This window comes from Bombina bombina, chromosome 5 (assembly GCF_027579735.1).
Source record: "Bombina bombina isolate aBomBom1 chromosome 5, aBomBom1.pri, whole genome shotgun sequence".
Classification (NCBI taxonomy): domain Eukaryota; kingdom Metazoa; phylum Chordata; class Amphibia; order Anura; family Bombinatoridae; genus Bombina; species Bombina bombina.
This window is the reverse complement of record NC_069503.1, coordinates 791,459,033-791,476,579: the sequence shown is the minus strand read 5'-3', so window position 1 is coordinate 791,476,579 and position 17,547 is coordinate 791,459,033.

Sequence of the window (17,547 nt, the reverse complement as noted above, 5' to 3'; positions counted from 1 at the left end):
TGTAGCAAACACAATTTGTGTCTGTTTTAAAAATTTAGACTTGGCTAATCAGTTATTCTTTAGTAAGACAACAGAGATATCTTGTAATGGCAAAGTGTTTACTTTCCCTTTAAAGAGTGATTGTGCTGTAAAATTGTCTCCTCTTTAATGTTTCCCAATTATCTATTTTACTCACTGGAATGGAATAGGCTTATTTACTTTTATTTTGTCATTTTAAATATCTGCTTTTGCAAGTTGAAACCACCACCTATATTAGAAATTGTATGTAAACATGAAGCAGCAAGATAAATCAACCTCACATTGATGGGGAGAGAGAGAGATGTTTATATCTGAAATAGCTGGTTTGATCTCCATATTCATAATTAACTTTTCAATACCTGAATATTGATCTTCATTCATATATAGATAGAGATAACATAAAAAGGTCTGTTCTTTTTGCAGGTTTAGACCATTTAAATGGGTGTGTCTTTTAGAACAATGGGTAATGGATTCAAGACTTATGACCAGATACTTCAAATACAAAAATAAAGGAAAATTTTGCCATGCATTTAATACTCTGCAGAAGTTATAACAATCACAAGGAAGCACATTTTAACAGTTCAATGTCCTTTAATCACCCTTAGAAATTCCCAACAGGAACTCATGTTCACATTCCCCTTCAACCATGAGATCTCTTAGGTGACCTCCCAACACATTACTTCAAGGGACCTTCTTATATAACCATCAAAATCCCTAGCACACAAAATGACTTCCTCCCTTTGAAAATAACAAAAAACTACCACTACCTAATTCTGGCCCAGGTGTGTCATTGTCTTTTTACCGGGGTCTTGTCCATATTCAATCATATTTATAGTATTTTATTAAATAATTCTGATTGAGCACTCCTACCTCAATCATCCTTTGTAAACTACACAACCACACAGCATTACCTGACAAAATTTGGGAATTAAAAAAATAGAGTATTAAGGAGAATACGGTTGTAGTATTTTAAAGGACAGTCTACTCCAGCATTTTTATTGTTTAAAAATATAAATAATCCCTTATTACCCATTCCCGTGTTTTGCATAACCAACACTGTTATATTAATATACTTTTTACCTTTGCAATTACTTTGTAGCTAAGCTTCTGAAGACTACCCCCTTATGTTAGTTATTTTGACAGACATGCATTTCAGCCAATCAGTGCTGACTCCTTATAAATTAGCATATGCACATACCTAGGTTTAGCTTTTAACAAAGAATACCAAGAAAACAAAGCAAATTTGATGACAAAAGAAAATTGGAAAGTTGTTTAAAATTGCATGTCAGCTTAATTATGACTAGACTATCCCTTTAAAATAGGATAAAAATAGACAATTCGGATGCTGATTAATTAACCAGCAGTTTCCACTCGATAACATCAGTGCTCTTTGCTTATCAGGCAAAACTATAACTATGTGTTTAACCTCTTTGCAGTATTATAACACATAGGTCTTAATTTATGAAACTGCATGAGCTTCGGAGAAAGCTCAATTATTTAAGTCTGCAACTGAAATTTAAGCATGGGTCATACACGGAAATTACGAATGGTAGACAATCCAGGCTTATTCATCTGGAATGACTGACAAGTCCTGCTCTAGCGCAATTGCTTGTGCAATTTTAAATTCCTGGAGCCAATGTTGCTCTGGAGGCCCTAAAGATGCACACACAGGGTATTTCTATAAGAACCTTGTACTCACACAGGATACTAATGCTCTAACAAATTTTCCACTATAATGACCATTTAGAAGAATATTTTTTATGAAACAATCCCCAAAGACACCTCTCAAATGATTAATCAACTAGTACATTGTGATCTTTCTAAGACATTTTTAACTGACCCTATTAATTATTTTGAAAGCAATAAAGCAGGAAAAATGCTAGGAAGACTTCTGATGAAAAAGTTGTATAATTAATTTATTCATTCATTCATTTAAAATCTGATTTAATAAAGAAACTAGAGCATATAAAAATAACTGAAGTTTTTAAGGGTTATTCATCTAGTTTATATAATAGACCTCACACTAAGCGCTAGATTATAGTTGTAGCACAAAATTGCATTTACGCAAACCTGTAAATTGCACTGATGAGATTTTTTTATCACGAACCTTGCACATGGTGTTTTGGCATGGGATTACAAGTAGAAAGTAGAAACATTGCTTGCACCATATATGTGTTGGCGTATATTATTGCAAGGGGATTTTCTATGGTATCACATTCATGAAACACTACTTATGAGCTCACAGGCCTGCTTGGACTGTGACATCATTAATTGAGGGGATAAGAACATGCTTTTTCAATGTATTGACTGTATTGCTTTTGCAAGATAGATACAGGTCTGCAGGAGTTGGAGGGTTAATTTTTGTTAAATAATAGATATATAGAGAGAGAATATGTTGTTGTGTGTTAGTGAATTAGTTTGTCTTAAAGTAGCATTTTAGTGAGCGTTTGGGTTTTGTAGTTTAGAGTCTTGCAGTGTAGTCTGTGTTCTTTGTATAGTTGGTGACTGGAGGTGGTTTGTTGTGTTCCATAACTGAGTGAGTGGATAAGTGTGGGTCAGGATTTTAATTTAATTACACCTTTTCAACACAAGTTAGACTATTGTGAGGGCAAGATTAGGTGTGTGGAACTCAATATGCAGGAATGGAAACACAGAACAAAGAAAGTCTTTTCTTGAACACATTTTACTGAAGTAATGCAAGTAAACAATAGGTAAAGCAATGTAATGTAATAATCAAACCTGAAGATAATCAAATAAAAAAGTATTTTGCAAAAAAGTACAATTGACAATGTAATGGTGTTTGAGAGAAGAAAAAGAGCGGGTACTTTTGGTGAGGGTTAGGCCTTCAGAATAAAGATAAGCATGTACAGGGATCACAGTAGAGATGCTTGGTTTCAGGAACAGTGTAAGCATACACAGGTATCAGGGTATAGATGATTGATTTCTGGAACAGAGTAAGCATACACAGGTATCACTGTAGAGATGCTTGGTTTCAGGAACAGGAGAAGCATACACAAGTATCACCGTAGAGATGCTTGGTTTAAGGAAGAGGATAAGCATACACAGGTATCACAGTAGAGATGCTTGGTTTCAGGAACAGGGTAAGCATATGCAGGCATCACAGTAGGGATGCTTGGTTTCAGGAAGAGGGTAAGCATAAACAGGTATCACCATATAGATGCTTGGTTTCAGAAACAAGGTAAGCATACACAGGTATCACAGCAGAGATGCTGGGTTTCAGAAACAAGGTAAGCATACACATGTATCAAAGCAGATGTGCTTGGCTTCTGAAGCAAGGTAAGCATACACAGGTATCACAGTAGAGGTACTTAGCTTCAGGAACATGGAAGGTATGCAAAGGTCCAAAAGAAACAGATGAAGTGAAGCACCAGCTTATGTAAAAATGTTCAATCTTTATTCCAACATGGATTTAAATTACACATAGGATGCACAGAATAAAGGAGTCAGCACACAGCTGAGGCGTTTCGGATAACCGCATTGTCAAAGGTTTGACAATGGCGGTTAGCCGAAAACATGTCAGCTGTGTGCTGACTCTTTTATTCTGTGCATCCTATGTGTAATTACTTTATAAATCCATGTTGGAATAAAGATTGGAACCATTTATTACATAAGCTGGTGCTTCACTTCATCTGTTTCTTTTGGACCTTTGCATACCTTCCATGTTCCTGACGCTAAGTACCTCTACTGTGATACCTGTGTATGCTTACCTTGCTTCAGAAGCCAAGCACATCTGCTTTGATACATGTGTATGCTTACCTTGTTTCTGAAACCCAGCATCTCTGCTGTGATACCTGTGCTATGCTTACCTTGTTTTCTGAAACCAAGCATCTATATGGTGATACCTGTTTATGCTTACCCTCTTCCTGAAACCTAGCATCCCTACTGTGACTGCCTGCATATCGCTTACCCTGTTCCTGAAACCAAGCATCTCTACTGTGATACCTGTGTATGCTTATCTCTTCCTTAAACCAAGGCATTCTTCGGTGATACTTGTGTATGCTTCTCCTGTTCCTGAAACCAAGCATCTCTACAGTGATACCTGTGTATGCTTACTCTGTTCCAGAAATCAATCATCTATACCCTGATACCTGTGTATGCTTACACTGTTCCTGAAACCAAGCATCTCTACTGTGATCCCTGTACATGCATATCTTTATTCTGAAGGCCTAACCCTCACCAAAAGTACCCGCTCTTTTTTCTTCTCTCAAACACCATTACATTGTCACTTTGTACTTTTTTGCAAATACTTTTTTATTTGATTATCTTCAGGTGTGTTTATTACATTACATTGCTTTACCTATTGTTTACTTGCATTACTTCAGTAAAATGTGTTCAAGAAAAGACTTTCTTTGTTCGTGTTTCCATTCCTGCATATTGAGTTCCACACACCTAATCTTGCCCTCACAATAGTCTAACTCTGTGTTGAAAAAGGTGTAATTAAATTAAAATCCTGACCCACACTTATCCACTCACTCAGTTATGAACACAACAAACCACCTCCAGTCACCAAACTATACAAAGAACACAGACTACACTGCAAGACTCTAAACTACAAAACCCAAACGCTCACTAAAATGCTACTTTAAGACAAACTAATTCACTAACACACAACAACATATTCTCTCTCTTTATATCTATTATTTAACAAAAATTAACCCTCCAACTCCTGCAGACCTGTATCTATCTTGCAAAAGCAATACAGTCAATACATTGAAAAGCATGTTCTTATCCCCTCAATTAATGATGTCACAGTCCAAGAGGCCTGTGAGCTCATAAGTAGTGTTTCATGATGTGATACCATAGAAATCCCCTTGCAATAATATACGCCAACACATATATGGTGCAAGCCATGTTTCTACTTTCTACTTGTAATCCCATGCCAAAACACCATGTGCAAGGTTCGTGATAATAAAATCTCATCAGTGCAATTTACAGGTTTGCGTAAATGCAATTTTGTTGCTACAACTATAATCTAGCGCTTAGTGTGAGGTCTATTATATAAACTAGATGAATAACCCTTAAAAACTTCAGTTATTTTATATGCTCTAGTTTCTTTACTTAAATCAGATTTTAAATGAATGAATGAATAAATTAATTATACAACTTTTTCATCAGAAGTCTTCTAGCATTTTTCCTGCTTTATGCTTTCAAAATAATTAATAGGGTCAGTTAAAAATGTCTTAGAAAGATCACAATTGTACTAGTTGATTAATCACTTTGAGAGGTGTCTTTGGGGATTGTTTTCATAAAAAATATTCTTCTAAATGGTCATTATAGTGGAAAATTTGTTAGAGCATTAGTATCCTGTGTGAGTAAAGGTACTTATAGAAATACCCTGTGTGTGCATCTTTAGGGCCTCCAGAGCAACATTGGCTCCAGGAATTTAAAATTGCACAAGCAATTGCGCTAGAGCAGGACTTGTCAGTCATTCCAGATGAATAAGCCTGGATTGGTCATACCATTCGTAATTTCCGTGTATGACCCCCATGCTTAAATTTCAGTTGCAGACTAAATAATTGAGCTTTCTCCGAAGCTCATGCAGTTCATAAATTAAGACCTTTGTGTATATTATGCAAAGAGGTTAAACACATAGTTATAGTTTTTGCCTGATAAGCAAAGAGCACTGATGTTATCGAGTGGAAACTGCTGGTTAATTAATCAGCATCCGAATTGTCTATTTTTATCCTATTTTTAAAGGGATAGTCTAGTCATAATTAAGCTGACATGCAATTATATACAACTTTCCAATTTTCTTTTGTCATCAAATTTGCTTTGTTTTCTTGGTATTCTTTGTTAAAAGCTAAACCTAGGTATGTGCATATGCTAATTTATAAGGAGTCAGCACTGATTGGCTGAAATGCATGTCTGTCAAAATAACTAACATAAGGGGGTAGTCTTCAGAAGCTTAGCTACAAAGTAATTGCAAAGGTAAAAAAGTATTTTAATATAACAGTGTGGTTATGCAAAACACGGGAATGGGTAATAAGGGATTATTTATATTTTTAAACAATAAAAATTGCTGGAGTAGACTGTCCTTTAAATACTACCACCGTATTCTCCTTAATACTCTATTTTTTAATTCCCAAAATTTGTCAGGTAATGCTGTGTGGTTGTGTAGTTTACAAAGGATGATTGAGGTAGGAGTGCTCAATCAGAATTATTAATAAATACTATAAATATGATTGAATATGGACAAGGACCCGGTTAAAAAGACAATGACACACCTGGGCCAGAATTAGGTAGTGGTAGTTTTTTGTTATTTTCAAAGGGAGGAAGTCATTTTGTGTGCTAGGGATTTTGATGGTTATATAAGAAGGTCCCTTGAAGTATGTGTTGGGAGGTCACCCTAAGAGATCTCATGGTTGAAGGGGAATGTGAACATGAGTTCCCTGTTGGGAATTTCTATGGGTGATTAAAGGACATTGAACTGTTAAAATGTGCTTCCTTGTGATTGTTTATAACTTCTGCAGAGTATTAAATGCATGCAAAAATTTTCCTTTATTTTTGTATTTGAAGTATCTGGTCATAAGTCTTGAATCCATTACCCATTGTTCTAAAAGACACACCCATTTTAATGGGTCTAAACCTGCAAAAAGAACAGACCTTTTTTTGTTATCTCTATCTATATATGAATGAAGATCAATATTCAGGTATTGAAAAGTTAATTATGAATATGGAGATCAAACCAGCTATTTCAGATATAAACATCTCTCTCTCTCCCCATCAATGTGAGGTTGATTTATCTTGCTGCTTCATGTTTAACATACAATTTCTAATATAGGTGGTGGTTTCAACTTGCAAAAGCAGATATTTAAAAATGACAAAATAAAAGTAAATAAGCCTATTCCATTCCAGTGAGTAAAATAGATAATGGGAAACATTAAAGAGGAGACAATTTTACAGCACAATCCCTCTTTAAAGGGAAAGTAAACACTTTGCCATTACAAGATATCTCTGTTGTCTTACTAAAGAATAACTGATTAGCCAAGTCTAAATTTTTAAAACAGACACAAATTGTGTTGCTACAGTTGTTTTTCAATTCTCAAATTCCACCCACCACTTACATTTTTGGGGGGAACCAACCCGAGAATGAGTCTGCAGCTGACATGGTAATATGCTAGTATAAATTACTTGTGTTCTGCAATTGCTATTCTGCTACATCCGGTTAGGGTAACATGTAGCAGAGTTAGCCTTAAGAAGTCTGTAGTGTGCCATTTCAGCTTTGAGAATTAGAAAAAACTACAATTTTCAGAGCTAAATTACATTTAAAGGAGGCACAATAAATAATTAAAGTATATTGTAAAGTTGTTTTAATATGCATGCCTAAATATTTTATATATAAGAAAATATCAAGGTGTTCACTGCCTCTTTAAGGGGGTTTGTGTAAGGGCTAAGTATTTTAGCAGTAGGTGGGTTAATTAGATAAGTGGTTAATTGCAGTGAGGGAGGTCCATTGAAAGTAAATACTCAAGGATCAGATACCCCCTGAATCACTGACAGCAATATAGTAAACTCAACTTAGTGATGTGCATGGTGGAAATGCAATAATAGACAGATAACAATTACAAAAAATCTCAATAAGCTATTAAAATCTTATAATATACACAACAGTGAGAACAACAATGATAATAATGACAATAATAGTCTTGAGTTTTAATTATACAGACCGGAGTGGTAGTCCCAAATTAGGAATGATTCATTTTGTCTGTCCTAATACAGAATATTCAATAGGCAGTCAGTCCACTTCAATGATCAACATATGTGCCTCAGGGAGTATGGGTAGAATACATACATATGTCTTTCAGCTTGCTGGGCTCCCTTAAAATAGGATAGTTCTCCCTCTTTCGAATCACTGGTGCCACTTCTCTACGTTCCAAGCATTTTAGGGGTACTTAGGCAAAGAGACTACTGAAAGACAAGAACAAAGAAGCGCTCCTCGATTCAAGGTAAAAGTAGTACAACATTTTTAGAGCACACACAACCGTATGCACTTTTCCTAAAAACAGGAATTAAAAGTGCCTTAAAACAATGTAATTACGGCTCCAGGCAGCTTCTGATGCACTCAGCTTGCAAGCGCCCACTGTCATACATCCGCCGCCCACTGTCATACATCCGCCTCGTGCAATGACGATGTTCCGGTTTGTCTTGAAGAAATCTGTGTAGGACAAATGAAACACATAGACAGGATCTGTGTACTATTTAATTAATAGCAGAAAAAAAGGGTTAAATGGCACCTATTTAGCAGAAACACTCGTCCGCACTCATATTGCCGACAGGTAAAGCAAATATGAGCCCTTGGCCTGTATACCCCCACATTCAATTGACCTTTCTCTCACTATGGTTTTCAGCTACACCACCAACCCCTTGAATGACCCTGCCTCCTAATAATAACCGTCCTAGGGTAACAAAACTGTGCTAGCCTCCGGGCAGGATGGCAACAAACACACTCCGGTGTACTGACTGCTTTCAATTCAATTGACCTTTCTCTCACTTGGTTTTTCAGCTACACCACCAACCCCTTGAATGACCCTGCCTCCTAATAATAACCAGTCCTAGGGGAACAAAACTGTGCTAGCCTCCGGGCAGGATGGCAACAAACACACTCGGTGTACTGACTGCTTACCTCCTATAGCCACTGGGCTGCACGACACGGACCCCTCTTTGGTAACTTCTAGCTTAGGTAACTTCATGCGGCAGTAAGTGATGTCATCTTCCCAATGCGATCTCCTGGTTCAAACTTCCGAATACTCTGTGATGACGATAAAGGTGATGGTGGGGGTAAGTGTGTTGGGTGCTTGAAGGGGAATCCTAAAGTGACGTGCTCAATGATATCCAACTTGCATTCACAATCCACACAAAGAGAGGAGCCCTTCCACACAGGATGAAGATAAAAACTTGAACTTCCATTTACGAAAAGTAAAAATTCATAGCAGGATCTGGATAACACTATGACAGCGGAGATGAAGAGAGGAGCTCACTCCTCAGCAGTTCTCACTCTCTTCCTCTCCGCTGTCATAGTGTTATCCAGATCCTGCTATGAATTTTAACTTTTCTTCAATAAAAGTTCAAGTTTTTATCTTCATCCTGTGTGGGAGTGCTCCTCTCTTTGTGTGGATTGTGTACTATTTCATTGTCACGTAAAAGGGAGGTTCTTACAAGGAACATCGTCACTGCCAGAGGTGGATGTATGACAGTGGGCGCTTGCAAGCTGAGTGCATCAGAAGCTGCCTGGATCCATAATTACATTGTTTTAAGGCATATTTAATTCCTGTTTCTAGTAATTGCATATGGTTGTGTGTGCTCTAATAAATGTTGTCCTTCAGCAATATAGGAAAGATACTATGGTTGATAGACCTGGTTTTGATAGACCTGGTTTTGAAAATTCTGTTGTTTTGCTAAACTGTAGGTCCCATTTCTGAGTTTGATTAACATCTAATGCATGATATATAAGGCTGCTGTATAGTTGATGTGTTTTATTGTTGGTGTATAGCTGTCAAAATAATAGAGAAGAAAATATGAAAAAGCTTATGAAAGCAATAAAGTGTTAAACATCCTTATGAAGGTCAATCCAAATTACTTGACCTTGTAAGAGTATCTCTAATAACACACTGCAATGTAACAGATCTTAGCTCCCTCTTGTAGTTAGGGAATTAACTGAACAGAACTGGAGAATGCTTTAAATCTTTTTGCATTGACCTTTTTAAAATATCCTAAATAGATAGTCAGTAAGAAAGACGGACAGATAGAAAGATGTATGTATGCATGGGTGTTTAGGGTGTTATATGAGGGGGGAGCTACAAATACTTCAAAATGCTTAGTAAGCCATAGCTAAATTTATCACTTGAAAATTAGAGGAGGAAGTGAAACCTTTCCAAAACTATGTCATAAAAATGAATAAAAATATATTAACTGTAATATAAATACAGGTAGCCCTCAGTTTACGCCGGGGTTAGGTTCCAGAAGGAATGGTTGTAAATAGAAAACCGTTGTAAATTGAAACCCAGTTTATAATGTAAGTCAATGGGAAGTGAGGGAGTTAGGTTCCAGGCTCCTCTCAAAAGTGTCATAAGTAACACCTAATACATTATTTTTAAAGCTTTGAAATGAATACTTTAAATGCTAAACAGCATTATAAACCTAATTAAATAATCACACATCACAGAATATATAATTAAACTAAGTTAAATGAACAAAATAATTTGCTAAAACAGCATTAGAAACCTAATAAAAAAAAAACACAAAACACAGACTTTACGTGCATTTTTTGCAAACAGTTCTTTCTATGCATTCCAATCTGGACTTATTTATAGACAGGAAGATCTTGTTCCTTTGAAAGCTGCTTGATAGCTCAGGTCTAGCTAGCAACACTGATTAATTTCAGCCTGCTTGTGTGCTTGGATTATTAAATATAGAGGCGCTGGTCTTGGATCTCGTATGTATTATCGTGCACACTGAAGAAAGAAAACTTGACTTGTGATTTGCAGGAGTTAACAACAAAATAATGTGCAGTATACTCACTCCGAGAATTTCAGAGTTCAGCTTCTTCATAAGGATCTCTGTCCTGATTTTCCCATAATGTGCTTTAGTATCTGTAGATAATGGAAATTGCACTGCAGGTAATTGTATCTTTAAATGGATATAAAGTGCAGTATACTCACTCCGAGTAATTCGGAATCCGGCTCCTCAAAAGTGGTTGGTAACTTTAGAATACTTCCAAGAAAGGCAGCAAAAATACTGAAACGGTGCAAATTGAACCGTTGTAAACCAAGGGCCACCTGTATTATCTTTTAAAATATAGTTAATATAGGTGTAAAATATCTATAATTACACTGAAAATAATATCATAGCAATAAATTACAATGGACTTTAAGTATTCTAGGAAATTGTTGTATATGGTATTACTAAAGCATTATATAGTTTACTAGCTGCTTGAAACAAGTCAGCTGAACCTACCTTCCATGTAATGCTGTTTCTATAGCAACCATATCATTACACTTTTCAGAATGTTCTCATTGTTAATAATAAATTTTTTTGTAATTCTGCAACTGTTAGCAAGTCGCTATAATGAGCATGATCATAAATAAAGTGACTTCTATTGAAAAATTCCTTCTTACTGAGGTATTCACTGCAATCAATAGGTGCACTAGATTTCAGTAATTATTATGTCCTTTTATTTGCAAGCTGCTACACTTTAATACAGGTTTGATTATTATTCATTTCAAACCTCTATATTAAAAAGAACACTATTAGCTGTTGAAGCTGTATTTTAATATGTATCTTACAACTAAATATTGGCTTGATTGGTTCAGGAAATGTAACCAATTTTGTACAGTAATGAGAAGCAGTGTAAAATAAGAAACTAATTGAGATAGAAATGCAAGTTTCTATTAGAAGAGAAAATGTAAAATATGGCAACTGCTGATCCCTACTGCCTTGATTAGCACATTAATTATAAGGCAGGTGTTTCTGGACTGTGTAAATTGCCTTTGTAAAAGGTCAAGATTGTGTTGCTGTCATTTTTTAGTCAGTGTGCTATAAGCTTTCAATTTCCCAATCTTTTAGCTGTTTCATTTTTCAGTCAGTAAGGGTGAAGCAATTTCCAAATCATATAACAGTATCACTATTTCTACAAGCAAAAAAATAAAATAAAACAGTTTTCCAAGAAAAATACACAAAACCATACATAATACTAGCAATATAGCTTCATTTAGTGACTAAGCTCACAAGTGCTTCAGTCATATAAAATGCAATATACAAAGCTGCTGTACAGAAAGTAAGAACCCTGTAAGAAAGTATTGAGGGAAGGGTTTTGTGACCCCACTAGGAAGAAGGGCATGGGGTGAAGAAAAGGACAAGGGGCTGGGCTGGATAAGGGGGTTTATAAACCCAATACAGGAAATTACATGACACATTTTAACAGGAACAAAACGGTGGGAGATTAATTTTTCTTACCTGGAATGGAGGCCTTGTTAGCAGAGTTAATGGAGGTGGCTAGGCAGAAGGAAGCAGGCTGGATCAGGGAGCGACTGGAAACAGCAGGGGAAGCAGGCACAGGCGGTGCAGTGGCGGCCCCCATCCCTAGAGAGGCAGCTTCCAGTAGAGTGAACGGCCTGCAAGGAGGTCTAGGCCCACTGAGCACCTGAGTCCAGAGCTGGCACCGGTAGGATCTGAAGGAGAACAGCAGGCCTACCGGTGAGCGCAGAGTGTTGAGAAGCAGGGAGCAGGAGCAGTGATGATGGCCAGGCCCGGCAGGCTTGCGGCTAGTGGAGTGGAGTCTTGTGACGTCACGGCCCGGCGGTCGCAGCAGGGGCCTCAGACAAGCTTTGTATCATTTCCAGTGGGATCGGTTCCTTGCGGCAGCACCAGATGCAGACGATGAAGGGGTGCCCTGCCCGAGGGACCCAGTGGAGCTTGTGGAGGGCTTACGCCCGTGTGTGGAAGCAGTGGTGCAAGTTAAATGGGGGAAGGCATTTGCTGGGAAATGAGGGAAGCTAGTTAGGGGGGTTGTTGACCTGGATAAAGAGGTGGGTGGGAGGAGAGGCTGTCGCCTTCTGAAATATGAAAAAGGGGGCAGCATTAGCATTTGGTTTCCAGTTGTTGGGGAGGGGGGATCTAACGAAGGTATTTGTGGTATAGATGGCAGTGAGGGGTTTGTGTCGGGGAAAAAGGAGGAAGATGGCAGAAGGCGGTGACGTTCGCGACTTTGGAAAAGGTGGTGGTTGTTTGGAAGGTTTGTGTTTTTTCTGAATTTGAGGAGGCTCTGTTTAAGGCAGCATTTATATCCTTCATTTTTTGGGGCATTCAGGATGTCAGAATTAGTGGGTTGGAACAGGAGGGATGAAGGGGGCCCCACATGGACAAGGTAATAGTGACAGAGGGGTGTGGAGGTTGGTTGAGAAGGTCCAAGACGGATCAGTTGGGGAAAGGATGCTTAGTTAGTTTTAGGTATATTGGGGGCAGGTGTTGCCCTGGCAGCAACCCGGTATTACCTCAGTCTCCGCCCTAGGAGGAATGGCCCATTGTTTGTCCATGAGGACGGATCCGCATTATTGTGGTATCAATTTATTGCTTTTTTCAAGAAGGCACTGGGGATGTAGGGCTCGTGGCATGGAGTTTGGGTCCCATTCCTTCAGAATCGGGCAGCGACTGAGGCTGCGGTGTTGGGTTTGGATGTGGCTGTGATTAAAAGGATTGGGAGGTGGAGATCGGAAAGGTTTTCGGGGGTATGTTAGGCCAGGCTGAGGGCTAAGTGGGGGTACGGCAGCTGATACGGCTTTATTTTTGTTTGGCATGTCCGGTGAGGTGCTGGGAGATGGGGCATTCATACATTTACTGGGCCAGGAAGGCTGCCACTGTGAAGGAAGATGGACTGCAGTTGGAGCTTGCTAGGAGCAAGTGGAGATAAAGTGGTTTGGGGTTTGGGTATGAAGTGGGGTCAGCTAGTGCAAAAAGTTGTGGAGTTCGCAAGATTGTTTTCTACCCCTCAGATTTTGGTTATACATGTTAGGGGGAATGACCTGGGATTCATGTCACAGAAGGAGTTGGTGGAGGATATAAAGAGTGGCATAGACCATTTACGCCAGCTCTTCCCGGAGTCATAATGGTGTGGTCTGAGATTGAGAGCCGTTGGTGTGAGGAGGTCAACTTGGGATTTGGGGAGGTTGGCTTCCAGACGGAAGATTAATAGGATGGTGAGCGGGTTGTGAGATGATTTGGGGTGTGGGTTTGAGACATGTCGAGTTTTAGGGTGAATCAGGGAGATGCTTTTATCTGAAGGATGGGGTTCACCTAAATGAGTTGGTCTACACCTCTTTAATTTAATTTCACTCTGAAAGAAGGGATTGAGAAGGCCTTAGCTCTGGGTGGCGGTTCTCACCTGAGGGGTGAGTGGTGGCGGGGTGCTTGCCCTGGTCGGTAGAGGCTTACGCCTGTTATGAGGTGGATGAGACTTCCTGTTTCAGCAACAGGGAGTGTGGTTTAATAGTGGTAGCCCCTCCCCTGGGTAGGACGGGCTTGTGAAATGAATAGTGGGGCAAGCACTGTGGTTGGTTATAAAGTTAATGTTATTTATATTTATTTGTTATGTTAATAAAGGAGCTGCAGCCTTTCACCCCAACCAAAGGTGTAAAGCGTATTGTGTGGGTAAGGTGGAATGTCGACTTGACTATGTGGGGTCAAGTAAGAACCCTGTAAGAAAGTATTGAGGGAAGGGTTTTGTGATCCCACTAGGAAGAAGGCATGGGGTGAAGAAAAGGACAAGGTGCTGGGCTGGAGAAGGGGATTTATAAACCAAATACAGGAAATGACATGAAACATTTTAACAGGAACAAAACGGTGGGAGATTAAATTTCCTGCCCTCCCTCCCTGGAACTGGGCTTAGCAAGATGTTGCAAGCATTGGCGGGGACTTGCCCTGGTCGGTAGACGCTTACGCCTGTTATGAGGTGGATGGGACTTCCTGTTTCAGCAACAGGGGGTTGGTTTAATGGTGGTAGCCCCTCCCCTGGGTAGGGCGGGGCTTGTAAAATGAAATAGTGGGGGCAAGCATTGTGGTTGGTTATTAAGTTAATGTTATTTATATTTATTTGTTATGTTAATAAAGGAGCTGTGGCCTTTCAACCCAACCAAAGGTGTGAAGTGTGTTTTGTGGGTAAGGTGGAATGTCCATTTGACTATGTGGGGTCAAGTAATTCATGATACCACCAATTTCCAAACTTGACCAACTCAATGGAAACTAAGGCCTAAATTGTAGAAGGAAGTAATTAAAAATAATAATAGCTAGAATTTGCATTAGCACAGCACAAGCATGTAGAAGTGAGAGCAGGGCACACATTGAAACTAAGTAATAAGAATCTTCAGCCAGTGGTTTTCTTAAACAGGAACAAACATATTTAAAACATATTTAATAAAAGTACAACATGAGGTAGTAGTGAACTTAGTCACCTCTCATAAGCATGGCAGTAAAGAGAGGAAGTGAGGCAAAACATACTTCCCCTCCAGTACCTTAGAGACTACAGAGAACAGACAATACAATATTAATAACAACATGTCTTCCAATATATTCAGATTAGGCACCAGCATTTATTTCTAACAATCGGCTAGATTACGATTTTTGCGGTAAAAGCAGCTCGTACTAACTTGCAAGTTATTTCCACGGTTCACCTCCCTATATCGCTGCTATTACAGGTTTTCAAAACCCAGCGTTAGCAGGCAATATTGCAGCATTGAGCAAAATTGAGCTCCATACCGCACTCAAATATCAGCGCTGCTTTGAGCCGTTTTAACATGCTTGTGCACGATTTCCCCATAGACATCAATGGGGAGAGCCGGCTAAAAAAATAACACCTGCAATAAAGGAGCGAAAAGCTCCATAACGCAGCCCCATTGATTCCTATGGGGAAATAAAATTTATGTTTACACCTAACACCCTAACATAAACCCCGAGTCTAAACACCCCTAATCTGCCACCCCTGACATTGCCGACACCTACATTACACTTATTAACCCTAATCTGCCACCCCAACACCGCCGACACCTACCTATACTTATTAACCCCTAATCTACCACCCGCCACTATACTAAAGTTATTTACCCCTAACCCTAAGTCTAACCCTAACCCTAACACCCACTTACTTTAATAAAATTAAAATAAATCTAAATAAAAATTACTATCATTAACTAAATAATACCTATTTAAAACTAAATACTTACCTGTAAAATAAAACCTAAGCTAGCTATAATATAACTAATAATAACTTATGCCCACCACATATATTGTATATTTCTGGCACTAGGTGATATGATTAAATAAATGGGATTAAATGACCACCTCTCATGATTGGATGCCTGGACACACCAACTAATACCCTATTCACTTTTTATAGCCCCATATACTCTTGATACAAATACCTTTGATGCTCATTCTTGTGATTTATTTTTATTTATCTGTGAGGGTAGTTATGATAATGAACAAATGCATTCTCTTATTGTTGAAGTTACCTTGATTCAATAACTGCAGCATATAATACTGGGCTATAGTATTAACACAGTCAGATTCATGTCGTATATCTATATTGTACAATCTGTATACTACATAAACCGTTTACTGCTATTGTTGTACACCTGGCTATACCATTACACTTGTGTTTACTATTGTTTTAACTCACACACACACAGTGGCGCTGTGTTACTTCCGGTTTGTGGCCGTGAACGTCGTTTAGAGGTAATAAATGTACAGAGGTATAAAGGGGGTAAGTCTGTATAACTTGCTGTGCTTATTTTGAAAATGGGGAAGACCCCGAAACGTTAATTAAATATTTTGATATTTTGAAACAAGACCCTGTGAGTGACTCCTCCTTCATCTGTTTTTTATATATATATATATACAGTATGTAAATATATATATATATATATATATACACACAATCCCAAGAAAAAAGAACTCGCCTGTCTTCCATATATAAAACTTAGCGTTTAATACTTAAGTTTAAAAAGCTGCATAACATTTTGGTGCCATAAAGCAATCATACTGGACAAGATTACAAGTCACGTGTGATATGGTCTTTTCGTAATCAATTTCCATTGCGCAGGTGTTACAAGTCTTGAAAAAACGCAATTATGCGCACATTCACCTTTTTTTATGCAACAGTCCTTTTCACACTCGAAGAGCTGTAGTTATTGGTTCTGTGCAACATAAAAGTTTCACAAAACACTTCAAAAATACATCACAAAGTACAATTACACTCATATTAACACTGTCTATTAAAAATATTTCAAAAAAATATTGCACACAAGTTATAAAGGATAAAAGATTTGAGATCTCGGGTTTTGGAAAAACAAAGCAGAGGATTTATATGTATACAGAAAGTTTAACTGTGGAGCAGTGGTGTATTTAGGTTCTGTGCTGCCCTAGGCACTCAAGATTCTGCTGCCCCCTACACCTACTACCCACCGCCAAGGTTTTAGTCCTTTTTGGACAATAATATTTTTGGCTAAGCGTTAGATTTTTTTAAATTATTTTTCATAGCGTTTCCAAAGTAAATGTTCACAAGGACTTGCAAAACACTTGCATATACACATATACACACACATTTATTTATATATTTATATATATTATATATATATAATATATATATATATATATATATATAATATATATATATATATATATATAGCAATAATATCAAAGAAGGCACTCTCCGTTAACAAATTTGTTTAATGGTAAACGTTTTCGGGTCTCCCCCGTCCTCAGACCCCTTACACAAATTAACAAAGCAACACCTTAAATAACTACTTATCCCCACCGTGAGATACCGCCATCAGTCTCCCAGCGTCCGTTTAGCGTAACTGCGCATGCGCGCCCGGAAATAGGGAGAACCAACGGGGACACACTAAAAAGCAAAGTGAAAATAGTACTGCTAAACACATAAACGTAAAACAATGCAGACATCAATATACATCATTACTTTAGAATTCATGTCAGTGCTGATCTAGATACTAATCTTCCTAA